Here is a 26289-nt window from a genome sequence, read left to right as displayed (position 1 = left end):
GCAGGTAGGACTGGCTTAAAGTACACGCTGGCACCAGAAGAGAGGTCTTACGATACTGTGAAAGACCCAAGCTCCAGTCTCTGTCCTGGCCACGTCTGGTGGGGAGAACTCTAAAGACCCCCCAACTCAAGATTCCTGTCCCTTGGTTATTTATTCAAACACTAATCTAGGTACTGCTGTGAGGGAATTTTGAAGATGTAATTAAAGGCCTGTTATGGACTGAATGTTTGTGTCCACCTCCAAAATCCAAACTAGCCCCCAATATGATGGTATTAGGAGTGGGGCCTTTGGAAGGTGATTAGGGTTAGATAAGTCATGAGGATGAAGCCCCATGATGGGACTGGTGTCTTTGTAAGAAGAGGAAGAGATGCTAGAGCTTCTTCCCTCTCTGCCATTCGAGGATACAGCAAGAAAGTGGCTGTCTACAGGCCAGGAAGCGGGCTCTCTCCAGGAAACAAATCAGCTGGCACTTTGATCTTGGACTTCCAGCTTCCAGAACTGTGAGAAATAAATGTCTATTATTTAAGGTGCCCAGGATGTGGTATTTTGTGATAGCAACCCGAGATGACTAAGTTAGGCCCCGTGTTGGCAGACCTTAAGATACAAAGATTACCCAGGTTGGCCTGGCCTGATCAGGAGAACCCTTTAAAAGCAGAAAGATTTCTTTGGCCAGGAGCAGAAGAGGAAGTCAGAGAAATTTGAAGAGTGAGGGAGATTCCGTATGAGGGGGAATGGGCGTGAGGATCCAGCAGCTAGATGCGACGTCGTGACAGGGCCTGTGATCGTGGGAAGGAAACATGAGGAGGTGAGAGCGACCTGAATCCTGCCAGCCACCTGAGCGAGCAGAGCACAGCGGCCAGCACCTGGAGCGTGAGACCCTGCGCAGAAGACCCGGCTGAGCCACGACAGACTTCTGACCTATGGAAACTGCAAGAATAAGTGGGTGTTGTTTTATAAGCCACCAAGTTTGTGTAACTTGTTACATAGCAATAGAAAACTAATACACCACATGACCTAAAAGGGGCTGCATAACCTTACTAAGCTTCCGGTGCCTCATCCAGAAAATAAGGACAGAAAATGCACAGGGTGGTTGGGAATAAGAGGGCACTGGGCTTGTAGACAGAGCCTGGACTTGTGGCCAGAGGCCAAAATTTGCTAATTGTGTCACCTTGAGCAAGTTACTTAACTTCTCTTAGTCTCAGTTTCCTCACCTGTAAAATGGAGGCAACGGCAGCTATTTCCTGAGTAATTGAATAGTAGCTGGGCACATGGCCACCCAGCCAGAAACTACGTTTCCCAGAGTCCCTTGCAACTAGGTGTGGCCATGTGTCTAGGCCTCACCAGTGAAACATGAGTGGAGGCACATGGGCTCTTCCAGGCCTGGGCCTTAAATTGGCACCTGTTCTGCACCTCCTGCTCCTTCCTATGACTGGAACACTGAGGTGCCAGGCACACAGCTTCAATGTGCTCACAAGGAAGACAGCCTATGGGATGTTGGAGGGATAAGACGGAGAGAACCCAGGTCCCTGAATGACGGAGATTTCTTCACCCCGACTAACCTGGCATGCTCATCTTTGCTGGTGTGTGAGGGAGAAGTAAACATTCAAATCCTCAGGGCCATTGGATGCTGAGGGCTCTGTCACAGCCGCCTGGTCTCTGCCTGAACAAACACAAGCAACCAATGCGGGGAAGATAGGTCCAAGGGTCACATGGAAGACTTGGAGATGGTGTGCAAGCCTTAGCCCAGCGGTCCCTTTTAGTCTGAGGTTTTGTTTTGTAAAACAGAGCTATTATTCGTATGTCAAGTAATTTATTAGTGCTTATAAATAAGTATTAGTTGAAGAATATTCTAGAATTTCAGTGGATCAAGGGGTTCTAGTAATTTATTCATTTCACAAATATCTATTGAGCCCCTACTAATTGTCTGAAGATACAGCATTGAACAAAACAAAATCCCTGCCTTTGAGTTTACCTTCTGGTCAGGAGAGAGACGATAAACAATCCATGAATATGTAATGTGTCAGTGGCAATAAGTGTGGGAGAGAGCGAGTAAAGCCAGGTCTCAGGGCTAGGGTGTGCTAAAGGTGCTTTATACAGGTGTGCAGAGAAGATCTCTCTGATGGCATGGCATTTGAGCAAGATCCTGAAGTGAGAGTGAGTCCTGTGGACATCCAGGGGAAGAATATTCTAGACAGAAGAAACAGCATGTGCAAAGGCCCTGAGGGGGAGCATGGCCAATGTATTCAGGGAACAGCAAGGAGTTGCTGTGGCTGGGGCAGTGTTGGAGGGGGAGAGGAGGGCAGAGAGGCAGGGAGATCTCTTGGGGCCCACAGTCAACATGAGGAGTTTAGCTTTTACACCCTGAGTGATACGGGAACCATTGGAGAGCGTGCTATGAAAAGAATAAAGCCTGGCTTAGAGGCTGCTGCATTGTCTAGATGAGGGGTTGTGGGTATGTTCCAGAAGCAGAGATGACAGGATTTACTGAAGAGCCAGATGTGAGTGTGAGCACATAACGAGTCAAGGGGGATTCTAGACGTCTAAGAATAAAGGACAGAGTTGCTCTTCACTGCGGGGAGCAGGTTTAGCAGGGGGCAACGGCAGGAGCTCAGTTCTGGATGCGGTAGATTCCTATTAGACAAGCCAAGTGGTGGTTGGGGGCCGGAGTTCTGGGGGAAATCCTATCTGGAGACAAAATTTGGAGGGGGTCAGCATAAAGATGGTGTTTAAGCCTCGAAGCTTGAGAGCGCCTGGGGCCAGAGTGTGGAGAGACGTGGAGGGAGCCCGGCTCTGCAGTGACTAGGGGTGGGGGATGGGTCAGCGTAACCAGAAAGATGTCTTTAAGCAGTGACTCTTTTTTTTTTATTGTGGTAAAATATATATCACATAAAAAACTGCCATTTTAACCATGTTTAAGTATACAATTCAGTGTCATTGATGACATTCACAAGATTGTGTAACTATCACCACTATTTCCAAAACTTTTCATCACCCCAAACAGAAACGCTGCACCCCTTAAGCAATAACTCCCTGTTGCCTCCCTCCCCAGCCCCCGGCAACCACTCATCTGCTTTCTCCATAGGTTTGCCTGTTCTGGTCATTTCACATCAATGGAATCAGACAATAGGTATTCTTTTGTCTCTGGCTTTTTTCACTTACCATAATGTGTTTGAGGTTTATCCATGTTGTAGCATGTATGGGCATTTCATTCCTTCTATGACCAAATAACACTTCGCTGTCTGAATAGACGGCACTTTGCTTACCCATTCATTTGTTGATGGACACCTGGGTTGTTTCCACCTTTTGGCTGTTGTGCATAATGCTGCTATGAATAAGCAGTGACTTACTACAGGTTTGGGAGGAGATAAATGGCACGAGCGTCCCTCCTTGCCAGCATCTTCTAAAGATGTGAGATTTCTTTTGCTTTATAAAAGAGACAATGGACTAAACTAGGTTGAAAAATGTGGCTTTGAAGCAACTGGGATTAAAGGAAAACTTTCAATAAGAAGAATTATACATCAATTATGCAAGAAACATTGTTAGATAATATATTCAATAGGAACATGGGACTTTAGTGCTGAGCCTGTAGAATCTGTTCTTTTGTTGTTTGTTAATCATTTATTTCTCTGCAGGATGCTCTCTTGATAAGGGCAGGGACCTCGTCTACGTTGTGCACCATGTCCGTCAATGTTTGTGGAACCAATGATGGGAATATGGAGCAGTCAAACGACAGCCATTTGAGCTGTGGTGAGGGAAGAGCAGTGGGTCCCCAACTTTCTGAGGCAGGTTCTCACCTGCCGGCCAGTAACCTAGAGGGCGACCAGGTGCATCTGTTGTCACCAGCTTCCCACAGGAATCTAGCATTTCCTTTATTGACGAATGTGGGCAACAAGTACCTGGGATTCTGTCAACAATAGAAATTTCAGATATTTTCACAGCATGTTGCAGATTTCTCAAAATACCAGTCGTGCTCATCACCACTTTTAAATTATAGTCGTTATTAGACCAGCTATTGCTGGATCTTATTTAATGTGCTAATAAGGGGCACATATACTACCGTATAATGAATTTGGTTTTATGAACTAATTTGATAATTATATCACACTGTAATTGTTCTGCTTCGTAATCCCATACATTTCATTTTTTGCCTTTATCTTTTGGGTCCATAGACTTCGCTAGACTGGCAGAGGGGTCCGCGGTGTAACCAAGGTCAAGAGCCTGCTCCGAGGGCTTGCTTCGTTTCCCCGTCTACAGCCATCCCTGGGGGACACCGTGTCCTGGTCCCAGATCCACACAGCCACTCCTCGCCATCTTGACCTCATCTGTGTGCCTGGTGCCGCCTGCTCACCACCAGGAGGTGCTGCTTCCCCCTCAGTCAGAGGAAGCACAGGGGCCTTCAGGGCTTCCTCCCTCTCATCTTTGTCCTAACCAGGGCTGGCATCAGAACCTCCTGGGAGCTTGTTTTCCATTTTTCTCTCTCCCTGTCTATTTTTTTTATCTTGTTTCAGAAAATTTCAAAGGTGAGCAAAAGTATATGAACCCCCAGGGAGCCATCAACCAGCTTCGATAATTATGGCCTCATGACCAATCTCGTTTCATCCACACCCTGCCTGAGGAAGCTTTCTAAGTGCACAGATGCCCAGGCCCTGCCTCAGATGGGGGAATCAGAGTCTTAAGGCTTACGAAGCTCCAGATGTTGAGGAACCACTGTTATGAACCTGGCACCGCCTCCTGGACGCCCCAGGTACTGAGTGCGGGTCCCCAGACGACCCTCCCAGCTCTCAAGACCTCGGCCTTAGACCCCCACCAGCCTGAAGGTCTCTTCCCATCTCTGACCCGCATCCTCCTGCTCACACTCATTTCCTCTCACTCAGGCCCCACAGGACATGGGGAGCAGCTGGCTCTCGTCCTCTGTACAGTCACTCTTCCTGTGTCTCTCTGAAAGCCAGCATTAAGTAGCCCACGCCTCACGCCTTGAGCAACCACCCACAGCCACATTCTGCTGGCGGCCGAGCTGACATTCCCTCTTCCTGTGGATGGAGAACAGACCCTGGAGTTGACAACTTCTCGGCTTTTCAGACTGGAAAGATACTGTTAAGCTATTAATGCTTGATTGTGAAGTGTCCAGAAAAATCCCTGTGATGGGCTGCATTGCGTCCCCGGACTTACAAATTCATGTGTTGAAGTTCTAACCCCCAGCAGCTCAAAATGTGGCTGTATTTGGAGATGGGTCTTTCAAGAAGTAATTACGTTAAAATGAGGTATTAAAGTGGGCCCTCATGCAGTGTGACTGGTGTTCTTATAAAAAGGAGAGGGGCCGGCCCCGTGGCTGAGTCGTTAAGTTCGCGTGCTCCGCTTCGGTGGCCCAGGGTTTTGCCGGTTTGAATCCTGGGCGCGACATGGCACCGCTCATCAAGCCACGCTGAGCTGGCATCCCACATGCCACAACTAGAAGGACCCACAACTAAAAATACACAACTACGTACCAGGGGACTTTGGGGAGAAAAAGGAAAAATAAAATCTTTAAAAAAAAAAAGGGAATTTGGACACAGACACGTACAGAGGGATGACCGTATGAAGACACTGGGAGAGGACAGCCATGTGTAAGCCAAGGAGAGAGGCCTCAGAAGGAACCAACCCTGCCGACACCTTGATCTTGGACCTCCAACCTCCAGAACTGCGAGAAAACAAATTTCTGTTGTTCAAGTGGCCCGGTCCGTGGTACTTTGTTAAGGCAGCCCAAGCAAACTACACAACCCCCAAATGGATAAAATTCACAAAACCAACAAACCCTCCCTGAATTCTGACGAACTAGTTTCTGATCACCACCAGAGGCAGCCTCATTTTTGTGTGTCCCCCGGGCAGCCCTGGGTTCAGCAGGAGGGAGGATTCTGGTCCCACTCAGCCTCATTCATCCTGACTCTCCCTGTGAGTGAGTTGCCATCTTTTGCCAGAGTGCCTGCTCTGTGCCAGGCCCTCTTGGGGGAAGTGGGAGCCAAGTTCTGATCCCACACCAGGTTATGAGTTTTATGTGAAATGACAGAGTCCTCGTGACCTGCAGCCTGAGGCCTGTGGAAGGCTGTTAGGCAGAAGCGGCAACATAATTCATGGGGCCCAGTGCAAAATGAAAATGTGGGGTCCTTGTTCAAAAAGCATTACCAATTTCAGTTTGGCGGCAGCCCAAATGCAGGCCCTGTTGAATGCAGGTCATGTGACTGAACAGGTCACACACCCATGAAGCTGGCTTTGCCACTGGGGAACAGCAAAGGGAGGAGCAAGAAGGCCAGAATGTTCAGGGCACAGGGATGTCACCAGGAGCCACTGACTTATCACAAGGGCCTTGAATCAGCTGTCTGCCCCCTCTGATCTGAGCCTCATGGAAACTTCCAGATCACAACATGGGAGAGACAGTTTCTGCACTGCTTCTACATTGTGTCGTCTCTCCTCTCCTACCTGGATTCCATGTTCAGGACTGACTTCAAATAGAAAAAGACAACTCCTCAGTTACTCATTTAGAGACAAGATAATCTGATTTCCACGTGTTATGAAACCTAGACTAACACAGGATGTTTGCTGTAGAACGATGCAACATCAAGGGTCGTGGGGACGGAGAAAGTGGCACCAGCGCAAACAACTGCTACAGAAATACTTCTTGGCTAAAGAGTAAAAGGCCTTCATATTTGGCAGTTTATTTTGACAATTCCAGTTCCAGCGAAGAAAGATGAAGGGGCTTGTCCCAAGTGGCCCCAGGTAATGTCCAGCCCTAGCAGATGGACACAATTGAGAGGTGTATGGGATGAAGAGTGAGAATCCTTTCTGCTCCTCCTCCTCCTCAGTGGTAGTCATATCAGTTAGTTTGTGAGTTTCAAACAACAGATGGTACTGGTGAACTCAAGAAAAAAGACGTCTAGTGGAAAATAAGGCAGCTCCTAGGATGGCAGGAACGCTAAGGCAAGGACGGGGACCAGGGAGCCAGGGGGACCCACATGGAAAGAGCGACAGGATCCCACCTTGAAGGCGTGCAGTGGGACCAGCGAACTGCAAGCACGTTTCATCTGCACACCGAGCTCACGGTGACTCACACTGCCCAGGGGCGGGCAGGCCTTGGTGGGAGCCCCAGGCTGCGCCTAGTGGGGTGAGTGGTTCCCCCAAGGACTAGGCAGGGCTGCCAGGAGAGGATGCTGGGCAGCAAAATACCCGATGCCCACTAGTCCTTGGGTGCCCCTGGTAGCCCCCTGCCAGGTACAAGGCACAGACTAGGTGCTGAATCCATACTTTCATTTTGACTAGATTCCCCACCACATCCACCAATTTTAACCATCGATCACGAGGAGAGCCCCAGAAAAGAGTGGCAAAGAACCTCTTTTTTTTTCTTAAACATGTAATAGCTATATAGATTATTTTGTATGTTTGCAAGCAGAAGCTCGGAAAACAGAAAAGAATTTGGTTTTAAATATTCCAGGAAATCTCGATCTAGTTACCTCAATTCTCATCCATGCCTCAGTTTCTGATCTGGAAAACAGAATTGTATGACGATGAACTCTCCGTGATGGGTAATTCAGAGGGGGCAAAATTCAGGGCTCCTATTGGGTTTTAAGAGCTCTGTCCAGTTCCCTTTGGCCATTCAGCCAAATTAGGGAGCAAAATGGTCCTGCAGCTCATTTGTTAAAAGAGCCCTTAATTACTGATTCACCTCAGGGGCATGATTTGAGGCCTCATCCAAAGAAAGAGTATGTTTTAAGGGCTTGGGGTGCCCAGAGGTGTTCAAATATAAATAGAATACATACATAAATGCGTATATATACACACTTTCATTTTTAATAACCTTTTTATTTTGGAATAATTTTAGATTTACAGAAAAGTTGCAAAGAACAGTACAGAGAATTCCATTATACTCTTCACCGAGTTTCTTTTAATGTTAACATCTTACACAACCATGGTACATTTGTCAAAACTAAGAAATTAACATTGTTATGTTACTTTTTACTAAGCTAAAGACCTTTTTTTGGGTTTTACTAGTTTTTCTACTCATGTCCTTTTTCTGTTCCAGGATCCAATCCAGGACACCACACTAACATCTAGTCAAATATAAATATATATGTTTTAATTTTTTATTTTGAAATAATCATAGATTTACAGGAAATTACAAAAAAGAAAAATGTACAGAGAGGATCCTGTGGACCCTTCACTCACTTTCTCCCAGAGGTAACATCTCGTGTAACTACCGAACAATGATCAAAACCAGGAAATTGATATTAATGCAATCTGCAGAGCTTATTAAATATATGTGTATATATATTTAAAGCAAATATATATTTTAAATCCCACTTTGCCTTGCAGTCAAGAAGATCAAATAATTTCCCCCAAAACATCAAATTTGCACCTAATTCCACCTGCCTCCAAACTCAAGTCCCACCGCGAAATTCTCCATCCCTCTCTCCCACCCACCAACTACTGACTAAAATCTGCCCGGAAGTTCCCAAAGCAGAAGTGCACTCTGCCAAGGGTCTGGACGGATGTCCTCAACTTACTGGACCTCGAACTCCACAAATTCATGGCCAGTGGGCGTGTGTGTGCCTGTGTCTGAGTGAGAGAGAGAGATTGAGAGAAAGAAAGAAATAGCCCCTCTTTGTCCCAATCCATTCTAAACTCACTCCCATGGAGCCAGTGCTGCTCCTCCCGTCTCCACAGGAGTGCTGGGAAGATAAAGAGCCGGATAGACACCCGAGGACATTTCTTCTACTACTGTCAGGTAGAAGGACGACAGAATATATCCTATATATCTGCTCTGAAGACTGCAGAAGTAAACTGCCACAAAGACATCAGTTTTATCAAAGACCTGAACTGAAGCAGAGATGGTGCCGTTTCTGCTTCCTTCCTTATTATCCAGGAACTTCTACAGGTGAACTCTATCTGAGAAGGACCTTTTCCTCGTTTCTCATTGGAGTAACCAACAGCAAAGCTAGAGGGGAAAAGGGGTTACTCAAAATGCTTTTACCTGAACTCCAATAAAGGGGCCTGTTAGGTCCTACTCCAAGAGTGTAGTCCCTTTAATGTAAAAGTTCAAGACCCTGAATCAGCTGGTGGTTGGAAGAAGGCCGGCATTCTTTACTTCTGCCTAAAATTGGGAAAAATGCAAAGACTTCGGCTCAGAAGCCATCCCAAGTGCTGCCTTGGCCGAAACTCCCCTGAGGGATCTGAGCGTTGGTCTGTCACTGCAGCTGGCATTCCAGGCATTCCACCGGCCCCACTCCAGCCCACGCCTGGCTCCACGGGCCTGGGGAGCAGAGGGGAATGTGTGGCCAAGTGGGCATGGCATGGTCAATCCAACATGCGTTACAAAGGGACCCTCTCTGCAGCAGGTCCTCTGAGCTCTGAGGAGAAATAGGACAATTCCCACAGGAATCCAGTTTGCTAAAGGGAGCCTGGCCGCCTGCTCTGCTCTCCAGCATTGAGAGAAAGAGGCGGACTGGCTTAGACTGGATGAGGGACCTATCAGCCGGTGTGTCAAGGCCAATGTTAGACTCCGAATCCTAGAAAACCTCTCTACGGGGCCTCTGACTTTCATAAAGGGGTCAGAATGGAAAGAGGCTCCTCTCCCCTCCAGAGTCAGGAAGCACCGAGATGGCAAACAGAGCAAAAGATGGGGTCCAGGCAGGTGGGCACAAGCAGGGGCGGTGGCTGGAAGGGGACAAAGGGGGCATTCGGAGGCTGTCCTTGGCCTGCATCAAAGGTACCAGAGGCCCCGTCACCTGATGGAACCCGGAGGCTTGTAGCCACCGACATTTGGCTCTACCTTTCGGACTTGGGTAAATTCCCATAAGAGCTAGAGTGGAGAACTGTGGGAAAAATCAGGGCAACAGAGAACTAGAGTACTCATGGCTCAAGGTCAAAGGGTACAAAGACACCAACAGGAGAGAGGCAAGGACCAAAGGCTGGTTTAGTGGGCTCTGTCAACGCGCAGGGCCCACTCATGGGTTCTCCCAGGCTCACTGGAGGCCACAGGTGTGCCCTGTGGTCCAGGACTTGGAGAAGCCACCACTGTGTGCTCGTGCTCCCTCCTTTGGTGGCTTGGGTCCAGTTCCTGTTGCCATGGAAATCCAGCTGGCCTCACATTCACTGGACCCAGAGTTGGCATCTGCAGGTGGAGCTGGTGGGATCCAGAGAAGCGGACTCTCTTCTCAACCGAGCTCCCTTGGAGGAACCTTTCTCATCAGCCACTGGAGCAGAAAACACCACTAACTTCTCATTCCCGTCAACATCCAGGGCCTGGCTTCAGCTGAAAAGAAAAATTCTCCCCAAGGCAGACACATCTTCCAGTGCCCACACAGGCACATTCTCCAAAGCGAATGATTGCATTTGAAATTTGTCTCACGGGGAGAGAAAGAATGTATGTGCGTACAGGTTCAAGTCGCTCCGCAAAGCAGGTCCGCAGGGTAGCGATACCGCCCTACGCCCATCTCTAAGGACACGAGCTGGTGGTTAACAGTACAGATTTTCAAGCCGGACTGCTTGGGTTCAAAACTGCCCCCACCCCCCACTTTCTATCAATTGCATCTTCAATTACTTTTGCTCTTAGTACTTCTGTTTTCTTCTAAGAGAAAAAGAACAGTAGACTCTTGCTCACGAGATAACACATTTAGAATGCTTAGAACAGCGCTTCCCACCCAGTAGATGCTCTGTGAACGCTGGCCACATGCGAGCCCCTCCCAGCCCGGAGCTGCCCATGCACAGCCTCCCGCCTCTCTCCTTCAGCATCTGTGAGCCCAGTGTCTCTCACCTGTCCCTTCCTCTCGGGCCCCACAACGTGCAGCAGTTCTAAGGCAGTATACTTGCTGATTGCTTCCCGCACTATTACTCACAACAACCAGCTAAGACACTGCCAAAGAAACACGCACAGCTGGCCCTGTCCGTGGCACAGCAGGCACACCCGGCCTGCCTCTCCCTGGGACCTGTGGAGAAGGACATCTGAGGAGGAAAGACAGGATGGAGGCTAAAGTTAAGACCGGCAGCAGATCCCAACAGGGTTGGCCCACCACTAGCTGATAAAGAGAAAAAAAACCAGTCAGCACTTCCCTGGAAGAGAAAAAGTTAAAAAATGACAGTCATTTAAAATCCACATGTCTATGTGAAAAGGAAACCGTGGAATAAGCAGCAGTGACTTGTCCCCCATCCCGGGCACTGTTTAGAGAGTGTATCAGTCAGAGTTCTGCCAGAGAAACGGAACCAGAAGGAGATATAGACTAAGAGATTTATTTCAAGGAATTGGCTCACGTGATTGTGTCAGCTGACTAGGCCAGGCTGGAAACTCTGAGGCAGGAGCTGACGCTGCAGTCCACAGGCAGAATTTCTCCTTCCTCAGGGAAACGCCAGCTCTGCTCTAAAGGCCTTCAACTGATCGGATGAGGCCCACCATATTATCAAGGATAATTTTTACTTAAAGTCAACCGATTGCAGGTGTTACCCACATTTGCAAAACGCCTTCCCAGCAGCACCTAGATCAGCGTTTGGTTGAATAACTGGCTACTATAGCCTGGCCGAGCTGACACCTCAAACTCACCATCACAGAGGCTGCTTGAAGATCTAGTGACTAACTACTTTGGATGAAGACCACCGATGGGACAGTTCCTCTTCCATGTGGGTGTGGGGATGTGCAGGGGTGTTCCTGGGAGGGTCAATGTGACCTCTACCCCAGCACAGGAGGTCCCACAAACCAGAGTTCCAGGCAAGGTGGTGCAGATAAGAGCAGCTCGTGAGCCAGCACAATCTCTCTGCCCGGGAGGAGAAAGCCCCTCGAGGCTTTCCCACACGCTTGGCAGGATGCGGGGCACTGAGCCATCCTCTCTGGGCTCCTAAATGTCCAGTGGGAGCAGATGGGAGTTCACTCTTACCTTAGTCCTCTGCCCCCAAGCAGGCAAACCCGTGATGCTCTGCCAAGAAGCCAGCCAGACTGGACTTGAATTACAATTTTTCAGTGTGGGAAAAACACTCCTAATACATCCAATTTTATCCCAAAGATGAGTTCCAGCAGAGCACGTTTATCAGATTAGAAAGAGTCACCTGGAAGGTTGGTAAAGTACAGTTTCCCAGCTACGCTCCGGAGCTTCTGATCCAGCAGGTCTGGGGGCCAAAGGCATCTTCTGCTGTGACCACATCCTCAAAAAGCACAGGGACAAGCAGGAGCCTGAATAAAGGCTCCCCCTCTCTCGACTCCCAGACTGGAGGACCCTCGAATACTGACAACAGAAGCAGACTTCCCAAGGTAAAGACAGCTCCACAGTGCAAACAGAGCCACAGGGGCACATGTGGTCTCGTGAGCACGGAGCCGCATTCGGATGGGCTGGCCCGTTAGGAGACGGGTGTGAGGGGCGGGGATGGCTCAGGAGCTCACTGGTTTAAGACCCGGCTCATGGTACTGCTGTGGCAGAGAGCAAAGGCTGGGCTGTGACGGTGGAAGGGCCTGTGCATTCTCGGGGATGGGGCTCGGTCTGAACCCCAGCAGAGGTCTCAACAAGCACTAACGGAGTGTGAGAAGGATGAAGACAAGAGAACTGCCAAGTCCTCCATCCAGCCCCTCCTCCAGCTCAGCAACAGTCCCCAAGGAAAAGACAGCTCAGAAAGGCGAGACCAGATGCGCCTTCTACTGCCATGCAGCCCCGGCCCCTGGTTTCCACAGGGAACTGCATTTTCTGAATCTAGGCAGTGACCCGAGGAAGGGTCAGCCTGTGGAGGCTGACCCCCGGGCACCAGGGCTGGTCTGGCAGTTCTGGTGGCCAGGAGGGGGTCCCTCTTCCTCCTGAGTCCAGGATCCTCGGATACAGAGACAATCTTCCCAGTTAGACAGAGGAGGCCTGGACCTCAGGGACAATCTTCTGGTCAGAGGACTGTAGGAAAGGGCGGAGAATCAGTCAGTGCACGAAACTTCACTGTGTTCCATGAGACACAAAACACACCTAGTCAGCAGCCTTGAACCAAGTCCTGGAAAGCCGCACCCTGAGCTCAGAGTGAACACACGCAGACTGAAATGGACATTCCTTTCTATGCAAAGGCCTGTGGTTCAATCACCAGGCAAGCTTCTGCCACATGAACACAAGATGCTTAAAAGGCCTGGAGCTCAGTTCAGAGGCCCGATTTGCCTTCACTTCACTTCTTACAGGGGCCCTTTTGAGCCCCAGGCCCGACGCATCTTGCTGTGGAGCTGCTGGTCCAGGGAACCAGGAGAAATGCAAGAAAACCAGAAGTTATTTTTACCAGGAGAATTTTAAGTTCCTAGTGCTCAACTTTTAAGTGCTAAAGAAAAAGTGAATTGTTGTAACAAGGCTCTTAGATGTTACGACTCCGGGGAAAGCGCAGCCCTCTCCATCCAGGAGATGTGGAAATCCACTCTGGAAGCCTTCCTAATCCGACAGCATATCTTTCAGGAAGCAAGACCTCACCTTCAGGCATCCATCACCGACTGAGCGCCTGTGACGCACTGACACGGTGCTGGGTGCTGAGGACCAGACAGGGAGGACGGCAGCCGTCCAGGACCTTGGGGGTCCATGGAGACAGATGGGCAGAAATCGCAGACATGCAAAATTACATCTGCCAGCAGTTCCGAACCAGGAGAGCAAGGGCTTTTGAAGCGCCCGTCTGGTGGAGAAGCCCATACTGAGAAGCATCCTCTGCGTTTCACAACGAGGTCGAAAGCTATTAGGAATTTTTCTGCCATTGCATTGATCCCATCCAGAAAACCTGAGCCAGCGGAAGGAAGGTGAGGTGGCTCAGAGGAGCTTCCAAGACTGTCCAGGATGGAGCCAGGGGGGAGAGAAACCTGCCTTAAGAGGGGGTGTCCCAGGGACAGGGCCAAAAAAGACGGACTTGGATGTTTTCAGCCTCAAAAATTACCATCAGGTCTGTGTCTACTGGAACTAGCTTTCCCAGCAGGGCAGCTACCACTCTCGTCTCTCCCACAGCCGCCTGTGCCCGCCCTGGAGAAAAGAGAAAGCTCCAGGAAGCCCCCAGTAGGTGATGGTGGTACATGCCTGTCCCTCTGCTGATCCCGCAGTGTCCTGGTGAATGGCAGGCATGCTTGCTGGTTCTGGGGAGCTGCCAGCCAGAAGGCTGTGGCCTCTCGCTCTGCAGAGCTGGGAGACCTGTTCGTCTAACGCCTCTCAATATTCAGAACTCTCATTTTTCCCTATTCTGGTTCTTAGGGATGGAGCCTTGAGCAGCCAACTCCGGGAGGCAGCAGGTGCATCAAGAGGGAAAAAAACTCAAACACTTGAAAACCACCAGTCCAGATGCTTCCTGGGAAGAGGGCCTCCCTGGGAAGCGAAAGGCTGAGTAGACACCGTGGTTGTCTAAAACTACCTTTGCATTAAGAATTGAGTATAGAGGCCGGCCCCAGTGGGTTCGTGCACTCTGCTTTGGTGACCCAGGGTTTCACTGGTTCGGATGCTGGGCATGGACATGGCACCGCTCGTCAAGCTACGCTGAGGCGGTGTCCCACATAGCACAACCAGAAAGACCCACAACTAAAAATATACAACTATGTACCAGGGGCTTTGGGGAGAAGAAGAATAATTAAAAAAAGAAGACTGGCAACAGATGTTAGCTCAGGTGCCAATCTTTAAAAAAAGAGAAAAAGAATTGAGTATAAAATACACGTATTTTAGGAGTAAGAGTTACTGTCTTACCCCAAGTCAGTTAGAAATCTGAATAAATTTAAATTTTCCACTGTAGCAGATACTGTTGGTTGCCTGCCCCAAATTCACACCCTGTCTTCTCCAGCTCGGAGGCCCCGATTTGGTTCGGGTGATCCACTCCCCTCTCCCTAGTTATGTGCCTCATGAATTCCATCCCCACACCCTTCTGGTGCCTCTGATTGGCTGGGGCTGGGCACGAGGCATAATTCTGGCCAATGAGATTTGTAAGAAAGTGAGCAGGGGCTTTGGGAAAGGTTTCCTCACTCACAAGAGACCCCCAGGAAGAGCCGGACGGGAGCTGGCGGGAGATGAAGTCAGTAGGTGGAGGATGGCAGAGCGGAAATGCGGAGAGCTTACTCCTTGGCATGGCTGGGCCGCTGGACATTCCCCATCACAGGTGCCCGATCTCTGGGCTTACGTTTTATAACATTTTTAACGTTCTGATTACTTATATCGTTTTGAGTGGGGTTTTCTCTTACTTGCAGAGGAAGGAATCCTAACGATATATCCTATAATTTAAGCAATTTGAGCAAGAGAAATTACCTTGGAATTTAAAAAAAAAAAAGCAAACCACTTAAGAAAAACAACGTTTCTGTCACAAAACGTTCAGCCACAGCAGAAACAGCTTCCCAGTCCTCTCCCCACAAAGTATAAGGTGCAAGGGCAGCTTTAGACAGCTGTGCTGTCTGCTCTCAGCCTCCCACTCCCAGGGGGGGACCTCTTCCCAGTGAGCATCAGGTGGACACCCCATAGCGGCAGCAGGTAGGAGAGAACACGACTGGACTGTCGAGAGGAAGACAGTGAACACATCCTCAACAACATCAAATAAGACAAAACCAGTGCTTGCTTCAGGCGGGGAGTCCTGGCTTGGCTCTTCAGATCTGGGCTCCTTCCCGTCCTGTCCTCAGGCCAGAAATCCCCCAAAAGGAGGGCTAAGGGCACATTCACTGGCTAAACACAGCGCGAATGAAAATGCTGGAGCCTGGTGTTCAGAAGTCCAGTCTTAACAGGAGAGGTGATTTCAAAACTTCAAACAATTTCAAAATACAATCCAGCCCAAGGGGCTGTAATATAAATTTGAGTTTTGGAGGAAGCCCAGCACTGCCCGTGCTTCTCCGAGTAGGGCTTGAGGGAGCTGCCCCGATACAGCCGAGCCCTGGTGCTGAGCGGAGGCGGCACCCCCCACCCCCTCCTTATGGAAACGGAACAGTCCACCTAACCACAGCCAAGCCTTCCACGGTTTGCCATTTGCAGTTACAAAAACAATCTCGCCGTTTCTGGACCTTGTCTTACATTTGCCATTAAGCGTCCAGGCTCCGTAAGAAACTTACTTTTCAGACCAAAGGACCAGACACTTAGAAATGTTTCTCTAACGCCAAGGCCAGATTTTGTACACAAAACTCTCTCAAGAAATCCACGACTTTCCTCGCTAATCCCAAAAGCCTTCTCCTCAAGTGGTAAGTGTTCCCTGAAGTTGACCACAGACTAAACCAGCAGAAAAAATGAAAAGTGGGTTACCTGCTTTGTGGGCTGAGGGAGGACCCGGGATGAGACCTTCAACTGTGGCCTCGCAGCCGCAGGGCTGGCTCCACCTGTCGGACCTGTCAAGCCTGCTGCCACCTCCAGGTCTGGCACTGCTGCCAGTGGCTCGACTCACAGCCAGCGCCTCGGCCCCTCCATGGATGTGCAGTCACCTGCAGAGAGGTGCTGGCACACAGGGCCCCTCCCCTCCCTGCTCCCACCGTGACCTGCCCCTCCCCAGCCAGTCAGGCACTGGAACATCTCTCCTGAGTCACTTGGATTGTAAACCTAAAGCTGGTGGAAAGAAAGAACAAAAGGGAAGAGGAAGGAAGGAGAGAGAGAGAGAGGAAAAACCCTGGCCCCCACATCCACCAATAGCTCCTTGGAGATGGTCAGGGAGGTGGGGCCAGGTGGGACCAGGAGCCTGGGCAAGGCCATCACGGTGATCACCAGGGTCGAATTCCAGGGCTGCTCCTTCCCTCTGGATGGCTATTTTGGGAAAGCAGCTTACTCTAGCAGTTGACAGACTGGCTACCGCAGACCCTGGAATCCGGAAGACTCCGAGCTCTGCCAGGCCCAGCGCAGGTAAAGGCAGCAAGCACAGCCCGAGGGAGCAAAGGGCAAGTCCCAGACGCCGCGAGACTCTGCTATAAGCATGCATAGACCCACCCATCCCTCTGGTCTCAGCCCTTCAACAGGATCACTGAGCACCCGCGGTACAGTCCGGTCTATAAGAGGGCTTGGCTCGATGTATTAACCAGGTGCTGGTGGGCAGGTGGTGGGGCCAGTGGCATCGGGTCCAGCAGCATCACTGCTTATTTTCCTGCCATTCAGGACTCAGAGCCCTTGGCAGCCAGATCTAGCTTCTCTGCCTTTTCACTTCCTGGTCCCTGATGCCCATCAAGTGCAAGGTGACAGTGTACATGGGAGCTCACCGCCATCTGAATATAAGGTCACAGGTGCTGCGTGGGGAGGGGCGGGCCCGGGCATCCCAACCACTGCTCAAGTTCAATCGCATGCTTCGGAGGCAGCCAATTAAGCCGAGCCTCTGGGGGCCAGTGAAGAATGGAAACAGCAATGCCTGAGAGGAGAGCTGTGGGCACAATGATCTTTTGATAACTAGGTTTTCAAGTACAAGGTGGATGCTAAGATCTGAAGCCCCTACTGGGAAACCAGAACCCATTTTCCTAAGGAGACAGTGAGGCGGGAAAGGAGCCAAGAAAGGACCAGAGACGGAATTCAGACAGAACCCAGCCTCCTCCCCCTGGGGTTACAGCCCCACTCACCAAAGGCGGGAGGGAGAAGGCTGCTGTCACTGGGAGTGGCCTCCGACCTCAGGGTTGTGTCAGTCCTCAGAGCAACACTGTGCTTTGTGAAGCCCCATCTCAAAGCCAGCGGCTCACTCTGTGGCCTCAAGAGGGGCCAGCAAACAGGCTGGGTCTTGCTCAAGGGGCCTGATGCACAGCAGTGGGGTGTGACCCTTGGTTGGTCCATCCTGGGACCTGGCTTCTCCCCTCCTCTCCCTCAAGCAGCCCGGTCCTTTCCCTTCCTCCCCCCGCCAGTCCAGCGTCAGAGGCCTTAAGAAAAATCCCCCAAGCACTAGCCAACTTCAGAAAGCCCTGGCCTTTAGATCATCTGCTAGTCACTGGGCCAAGACCCAAACTAAGGGGAGAGAAATGCTCAGGGATTTCAGAAAATTGAACTGCAAAGGTGCTCACAATAAAATCGCCAGTGGCAGCTTGGCATGCCCTTAAACACTTTTGGGAAGTTATTTACCAACTGGAGCTAAAAAAGAAGTTGAAGGTTTCTGCCTCCAATTTAGTAGACAAGAATCTTTTAAATTTACATACAAAGTCCCATGATAAGTCACTTGGGATCCCCCAAAGTAGGAAGGCTGCTTGTGGTTAGAGCTGGGTGAGTCAACGAAACAAACAAATGAGCCCGATGAGGTCAGCCTTTTGGAAAAGGAACAAAGAAAACTGCACCCGAGCAAGAGGCAGCTTACGATGCCAAAGCAGGGGTCACAGAAAGCCCAGTTCTGAATCCTCAAATCTAGTCGTTCTTGATGGGGACAATTCTGTCCAGTGGGGGACATTTGGAACGTCCAGAGGCATTTTTGGTTGTCACAACATGGGGTGGGGGATGCTACTGGCATCCAGTGGGTCCAGGCCAGGGATGCTGCTGACCATCTCAGAGCACAGGACAGCCCCACAACAGACAGTTATCCCTCCCCAAATGTCAATAGTTCTGCAAATGAGAAATGGCTCCAAAACAGTGAAAAATATTTTTCTCTCCTCTTTAAAAGTCCTGGGCAAATGGTTACCTTTAGTCACTGGACAGACATGTCCCTCAGCCCAGAGGGCCACTGGTGGGGACACCTCCTACCTGCAGCGAGGCCAGGCGATCACGGGGTCGGTACTTTTGGCAGGGCCTCTGGGAAGGGACCCCAGCTTGGATGAGCTGCCTGGCTGCCCCAGGACTCTACTCGCCCTTGGCCAAGTGTTCCGGTCCTCAGAACTTAGACCCCTGCTGTTCAGCTCTGAGGAGCTCACAGTGACGCTATGGAAAGCCATGTGAACCTTGTCAGAGCAGACCACCTCCCTGTGGCACATGCTGCACAGGCATCAAGGACCTTTCGCATACTTTCTCTCGCCTGAATAAATAAGAGCCTGGGCCGGCGAAGCCGTCTTTCTGCGTTCCTGACCTGCCAGGCCAGCGGAACATGCAGAAGCCACATGGCCAAGTGCGCGGGGGGATAGGGAAGGGAGAGAGGGGAAGTGTCCACCTTCATATCACATGAAGGCACAGCACAGGGGGAAGCTGAGAGCTGACCAAGACCCCCGAGCTGAGAGTGGCCGGACCCCACTCCGGACCTCCAGAGACAAGCTGAGTGTGGGGGGCACTTGAGTAACAGGATCCGCAGCCTGGTGAGCCCCCAGGGGCCAGAACTGAGTGGAAGGCAGCAGCATCTGGGGTCACCCTAGCTCTTAGCTCCAGGCCCCTGCCATTGAGGGTCTGGATGTGAGTCTCGCATAGACCAAGGCTCCGGAATTATAAGGAGCACATCAGACTCCTGGAGTGTATTCTGGTCTGCCACAAGGCTCAGCCAACAGTTAACAAAAACCACCCCCAAGAGCTGAGTGGATGGGAAGGACACACAACCAGGGAGGACAGTGGCTGCCTTTGGGGAGTTGGGAGTTGCGGGGAAAGGCAGGCCAGAAACGGGCCCAACCCATTAACTTCATCTACCTCGGGACTGTCATTTTTTATGAACATTATTATGAATTTTATAATTTTAAAAGAATATTAAAAACCAAAAACCATGAGGGCAGAATATGTCGTATCCACGCCCAGTCTCCTGGGAATACACCTCACCCGCTCAGGATGCTCTCCACTGCAGTCTTGCACCGGCTGCTGAGCCAGGTCACCAGACCCCAGAAACTGCCCCAGGTGAGACTCTGCGAAGGCCGAAGAGAAAAGGCAGAGGCGATGAGAGAGCGCCTGGTGCTGAACGAGCATCTCCCTCCAGCTATCTCAGGAAATGAGAAAAACAAGCCGCCAGGAGCCCAGGGAGAAGGGAGGCAGCAGGCCTGACACCCCACATCTCCTCCAGCACCCCGAGTAGATAGCCTGTCGCCACCGATGGTCCCCTCAGACCAAGACAAGGTTGTGGATCCATCGCTCACCCTGAGGTTTGCGACGAGGAAGAAAGTTATGCACAGCTAAAAGGCTTTGTCCCCCATCCCCACCTTTAAGCTTGGCACCTTCTCACCACCCCACCTGCTCTCAGTTCCAAAAAGGCACAGCCTCCTTGAGCCGCCCATGCCCACCTCCATCGCACCCCACTTCCCTACCCTCGAACCTGAGCTCTAGTTTTCCATTGCCAGTCTTGCCTCAGCCTCAGGCCTGAGGCTTAGCATTGTTGCTACTGCTCAATCTCTCACTTCTCTCTACCCTGAGAGTTCTGGGCTCCCCTCTGCCAGCTCTGTTCCCTACAGCCTGGTGAGTAACTCTCACGGGTGTCCCCAAGACCTTCCACTTTCCCAGGTTCCCCCTCCTGCAAGAGGCACTCAGACATCCAGAGACAGGGCGGAGCTGGGCAGACAGGGCTGACCCAACAGGACAACTCGCATGCTCTGACATTCCTCAGGGCATCGACTTCCCCAATAACATCAAGAGCAAGACTAGAAATGCAACATCTGGCCATGACAACATCACATTTTAACAATATAGTATACACTGTAAAATGTAAAGAAAAATAGGTAAGTTGATAAAATAATATTCAAAATAATAATCTAAAGTTTGTGTGTGTGTGTCTTTAGCTTAAGAACATACAGGAACAAAGGCAAACAAAAGCAATATTCCCAGTGGGCCAGATGGAGAAGTCACTTTGCTGCCACAGCTCCCTGAGCCGCAGTCTGGGGTCCTGGCACTCTGCGAAGGCTGCCGGCTCTGGGGGTTAACTGATGAGCTGGGCTGCAGGAGGGAAGAGAGTCAGAAGCCAAGCAGATACGAATTCACTGCACCAGGCAGTAAATTAATGGAGGAACCTACTTCCTGCTCTTCGAAGGGAAGGCTCAAGCCTCGAGTCTGTTTCCAAGGAAGAGCACCAGGACCCAGCGTCCAAATATGGTCAGATAGCTCGAGGCTGGTGAGAGAAATTCTAAAGGAGGGATGTTTGTGGACCCCCAAGTGCTGTCCCTCCTGCTTCTGTCCCCACATACTGATGGCCACTCTCCACCCATACCTCAAGTATTCATCATCCTCAGACCTGCCTGACCCCTGGTTCACTGAGAAAACCTGTCCTTGAAGAACGCCAGACACCCTGCCACGTGAAGCAGCTGGCCGAGCAGGAGCCTCGTCCCGTTCAGGGGACTCTGCATCTGAGTGTAGAGTAAATTTGCTACCTGGCTAAGCCAAAAGAAGCTCTAATTTTTAAATTCTGACCACAAACCAGCTCACTGAAGGAGGCTGGGTGGGGGTGGCAGCGTAAGAGGAGATTTTCCAAGATCACAGACCAGGGCCTTCTCCTCACTCGGATGCTGGCTCTCCTGCCCCTATGAGGCCAGTCTCTGCCTTGAGCGCCCTCCCTGCCAGCTTTCCCAAACCCTACTCCTCCTTCTGCCTCGGTCAGCACTCCCCTCCCGGGGAAGCACAGCGCACCCCAAGTACTGCCCTATTAGTGTATTGTTGGTGTCCCCCCGCACACGCTCAGGGCAAGTTTCTGTTTGCACTCTCAGGGGTTAGCACAGTAGATAGGACACAGCAGACACTAATGAAGGTGTGTTGAAGGAGCAAGGACTGCAGGGAGAAGGAAGACAGGCAGGGCTGCTGGCCAGCCTACGCTCAGAATCAGGGACCCCAGGTTCCCGTGCTTCACTAGCTTAATGATCTGGCTGAGCCAAAGGTGTATTATCTGTACAAGACAATGCACAACACAGGTGAGGCAGCAGTGTTTTAAAAACTATAAACATAAGGAATTATGCTTTCATTTTAGACTGCCTTTGAGCACATCTAATTTGTAAGTTAGTGATTTGGACTTTTCATAAGTTTATTTGTACATTGGGTGCTTGGAACTAGGAATACCATGCCCCAAAGCAACAACACCGTGAAGGGTGGGCAGGCGCACAGACTCAGCCAGGTAAGTCAACTGTGTGCATGTGCTCAAAGTAGACCTCAGACATCTGGAAACACGGCTGGTGCCCCCTCGAGGGCATGGCCATGCCTCACTTCACTTTTGTATCCTTGGCACCCAGCGTGGTGGGGGGCCAGGGCAGATACTCAGACACTCAGTGAATGAGTAAAAGAGTGAGGAATACAGCAGCGGCGGTGGCAGCAATATCAAGTGGCTCCGTTATACACCAGGTACTTTCTAAACCCTTTAGCTGCATCCCTCACATAGTAGGCTGACAAACAGACCACCAAAAGATATCCACGTCAAGTCCCTGGAACCTGTGAATGGGACCGCATTTGGAAAAAAAGTCTTTGCAGGTGTGACTAAGGATCCTGAGATAAGGAGATCATCCTGGATAATCTGGGTGGACTCTATAAATCCAATGACAAGTGTCCTTACAAACTGAGGCAGAAGGAGATTTAAGAGGCAGAAGACACAGACACAGAGAAGGTGACAGGAAGACAGAGACTGGAGTGATGCAGCCACAAGCCCAGGAATGCCAGGGCAGCCACCAGCACCTGGAAGAGGCCAGAGAGGATCCTTCCCCTGAGTCTCAAGGGCGACTGCAGCCCTGCCGGCCTCCAGAACGCAGAGGGAAGAAATTTCTGTTGTTTCAAGCCACCCAGTTTGTGGTAATTTGTTAAAGCAGCCACAGGAAACCAACACTCTCCTGGAGTCATCAATTAACTCCTTAAACTGCAGCAGGAGGGGAAGGAGGAGGGTATGGATTTGGGGGGCCGGGGGAGAGAGGAGTAAGAATGAGGCTCTGAGCAGCCCAAACTCCTGTGACCAAGTTCCTGTCCTTCCTCAGAATTATTGTTAGCCCTGCAGAAATTAATGAAGGAAACCTTAACTAAACTGGAGCCAAGAAGGCCTGCAGGGGGAGCCCTCACACCCTATCACACATCGACAATTACCCCAAACAGGAAGAGACAGATGCTTGCATCTTTCACAGAAAGTAATCCTACTTTCCTACTGCAAGATTTCTCTCCCTACCTGGGAACGGCCCAGCCAATGAGAAACACCACAGCTCAGCCAATGAGAAACACCGCAGCTCAGCCAATGAGAAACGCCGCAGCTCAGCCAATGAGAAACACCCCAGCTCAGCCAATGAGAAACGCTGCAGCTCAGCCAATGAAAAAGGCTGCAGCTCAGCCAATGAGAAGCCGTTGCCACCCTGAACTGTTACTTTGCCCCAATGGACTTTCTTGAGAACAGTGCCTCCCTGCTCCTCCTTTTTCTCTATAAAAGCAGCTCCCCTCCTTTGTTTTTTGGATTTGCTTATGATTTCCCACAGCACGCACATCCAGAATTGCAATTCTTTCAGCTATTCCCAAATAAACTCATTTCGAGGGTAAAATAACAGACGAATTTGCTTTTTAAATGGACATCCCCAATACTGTGTTCATGTACTGTTAGTCTCACATCTGTTAACCAATATTCTCCTTGAATAAACAGAGTCACCTTAACGTTACAGTTAGCTGAAATTCAAAATCAAGTAAATGAATGACTAATATTAAACAAAAGCAATGAATCAAAGTAATGCTTTGTTTTCAAATGACACCCACTTCCTTATTCTGATACTGGGGTGGGGGCTGGCTTGCCCTTGAGATACGCTTATTAACTCGCACCTGACACACAATGCTAACCTGGATATAGGGATGGGGGTTTCTGACTCCACAGTAATTTACAAGCAGCAACTCAGACAGGAGGAAAAGGTCTGATGAAGTCAAATTCACCGAGAAAACCAAGCAGAGACAAGTGAGGGGCAGAGAACAATAGAAGAAATGGAAATGCTATGAAACACACTCGCCAACACTAAAAAGCCTTGTGCTCTGAGCCTGGGGCCTTCAGGCGGTTGTTCCACGCTACACAGCCCAGCCGCGAATGTTCAAAGTGATATTCTGGCTCAGCAGGAAAAGGTAAATTGTGTTTACTCTGTTTTAAAAACTATACTGTTCCCTTTGTCTGCCTGTCCCTGCAGTGAACTCCAGGGTGGTCCCCTACGCACGAGGAGTGAAGCCGCCCAAGATGTCCCAGGCAGAGGGTGTCCCACCCTCTCCTCTCTGTTAACTCTGCCCTGGATGTGGTGGAAGGACATGGCCACGTCTGTGTCAGTGGCCAAAACTGCACTGGACACAAAACACAGAAAGACTCACCAAAATGTGCTGGACATGTGAACACAGGAATGAATGAATAAAGAAAGAAAGAAATGAATGGACGAATTTTAAAGTTTTGATTAAATGTCTGAATTCTTCACTGGACTCTCTGTTCTCTCTCTGCTGATTCCTCCTCCTCAAGGTCCTGTGGCTCCATTTCTCTTTCATAAAATTCCTAGGACCATTTAACCATGGAAACAGCCAGGACTGTATTAATTCCCTGGAGGGCGGGTGCTCGAAATCCAGGGGGGGGTCAGGAAAAAATCTAAGAAATGCTGCTCGTGTCCTAACTTTTTTTTTAAGTTGTAAATTGCTGACATGATACAAAACCATAAGGACAAAAGACCCACAGATAGAATTAGAGACTGTGGTGGACAGACCCTCCGGTGGTCCCTGTGATGGTGGCCTCGTGGTGTTCACACCCTTGTGTAGTCCCCTCCCCTTGAGCATGGGTGGGACCCATGACTTACTTCTAACCAACAGAATACGGACCGCAGTTCTCAGAGTGCCTTCACACCCGTTTCTGCTCCCGGGGCACCCAGCAGTCACCCTCCATCTTGGCAGCAGCAGAGTGACGACTGCAGATGAATCACACTACATGCATCCAAGCTGGGGCTCTGCCATAACCACACTTGTGCCCAGCGATGTAACCCCCCTGAGGCTCAGTTTCCTCATGTGTAAAATGGGGACAATAGTAGCTACCCCATCACGTTGTTATAAGGATTAAATAAAGGAAATATTTGAAATGTGCTTAGCACAGTGCACAGCACACAGCAAGAGCTCAATAAATGTTTGTTATTTATGCATTCCTTATTTACCTTCCGTTGTCGTGACTGGACTGGAAAGTCCAGGAGGGCAGCAGTGGTCTGTCTGGCCCACTGTTGCAGAACCTTGAACATGGGGTGGATCCAGGAGTATCTGTGAACAAATGAGGCGTCTCACACCATCCTCCTAGCGACTCTGTGAGGAAGACAGAATGGGGATGATTTATTCCAAGATAAGAAAATGGCTTGAGAGATGTTAAATTCTTGTCCAGTACCCCCGAGGAAATGAGGGATAAAATGAGGACCATCTTACTCCCAAACAATCTTCTTTATATTTCCCCACTGCCTTAACTACAACTCTAACGAAGTTAATTTGACACATATTAAGGATAAATGTAAGTGTTAGCCTCCAGTACAGTAATTAGGCTTAAACGGAAACAATTCACACAAACGCACATAATTAGCACTGTGTGTACACAGTCGAAGCTTGTGTTTCTGGAAGCATTTGAGAGAAGGTGTGATTCTTTGGTGAATGAGAGAGGCAGAAAAGTGTTTGCTTTTTCGCCTTAAACTCAGCATGGACTGATGTGGCTTATGAGTGGCTCTAAGGGAACAGGAGTTTTGAACTGTTCTGGGGTTAAACGGCTTTTGAGGGGTTAGGACAGACCTCAGTGGGTGCCAAAGTGGGGTCAGGCTCGGAACTGTGGGACAGTGGGCGAGGGACCTTATGCTTGAGACAGAGTGGAAAGGGGCTGAAGGCAATTCTCCCTGGTCTGACATATTCCTCTGGGCCTGTCCTGCCTTCTCTCCTGCCCAAAGGCCAAGGCAACTGTCCTCTCACCCTTGCTGAGTCTCTCTACGGCCCAGCCCACATCCCTCGCCTGGTTCTGCCCTGATCAAGGAGGTGGGTGTTCAGGACAGGGAGATGGCTGGGTCGTACCCAGGGTGAGCAAATTCAGCACAGGTCCTCGAGCAGCTGTTTCTCAGCAGATTCTCAGGAATTGTTTCTCTGTCTCTCCGGGTTAAGGTGAGGGATCTGAATCTGCTTCAGGGTTTGGGGAGACAATTCTGAGAACCCCAACCCGCCTTGTGGTGATCCTGGAGGAGAGACTGTATGGATGAAGGGTCGACTGCATGCCTAGGATTTTAAACCTGCTTCACCCCAAGCCCGGCGGTGGGCTTCATAATAAAAGCGGGTTATAGCAACAGTAGCCTCATCCACTTTCATTCCAAGACCATTTTAATTAATTTTGTTGTGAGAGGATGTGACAGCCTGGGAATATGTTTAGCCAGGAATCAATTTGTTTCAAATCCACTAACACTCCTCCCCCAAAGTGGACACACCCCCCTACTGTCAGGTCAGCCCTTTCTCGGCTGGACGGACCCTCCCTTCCTCCGCCCACTCTCCCAGCTACTGAGCTTGAAACTCCACTTTCCTCAGAGGGAGCTGAGGCACACCCAGCCTGCAGCTGATCTGGCAAGAT

General features: G+C 50.1%; 1 long non-coding RNA gene across 1 annotated transcript; it reads right to left on the bottom strand.

The window, feature by feature from the left end:
- Positions 1-7809: 7809 nt before the first annotated feature.
- On the bottom strand, positions 7810-25876 carry LOC123285652 (uncharacterized). Its single transcript, XR_011503662.1, has 3 exons — positions 25746-25876; positions 24860-25001; positions 7810-19666 (listed from the first exon to the last, which is right to left on the bottom strand). It is a non-coding gene; the product is annotated as an uncharacterized lncRNA (long non-coding RNA).
- Between the last annotated feature and the right edge of the window lie 413 nt (positions 25877-26289).

The sequence above is a fragment of the Equus asinus genome, chromosome 5 (assembly GCF_041296235.1).
Source record: "Equus asinus isolate D_3611 breed Donkey chromosome 5, EquAss-T2T_v2, whole genome shotgun sequence".
Classification (NCBI taxonomy): domain Eukaryota; kingdom Metazoa; phylum Chordata; class Mammalia; order Perissodactyla; family Equidae; genus Equus; species Equus asinus.
This window is presented reverse-complemented; position numbering and strand designations above follow the sequence as displayed.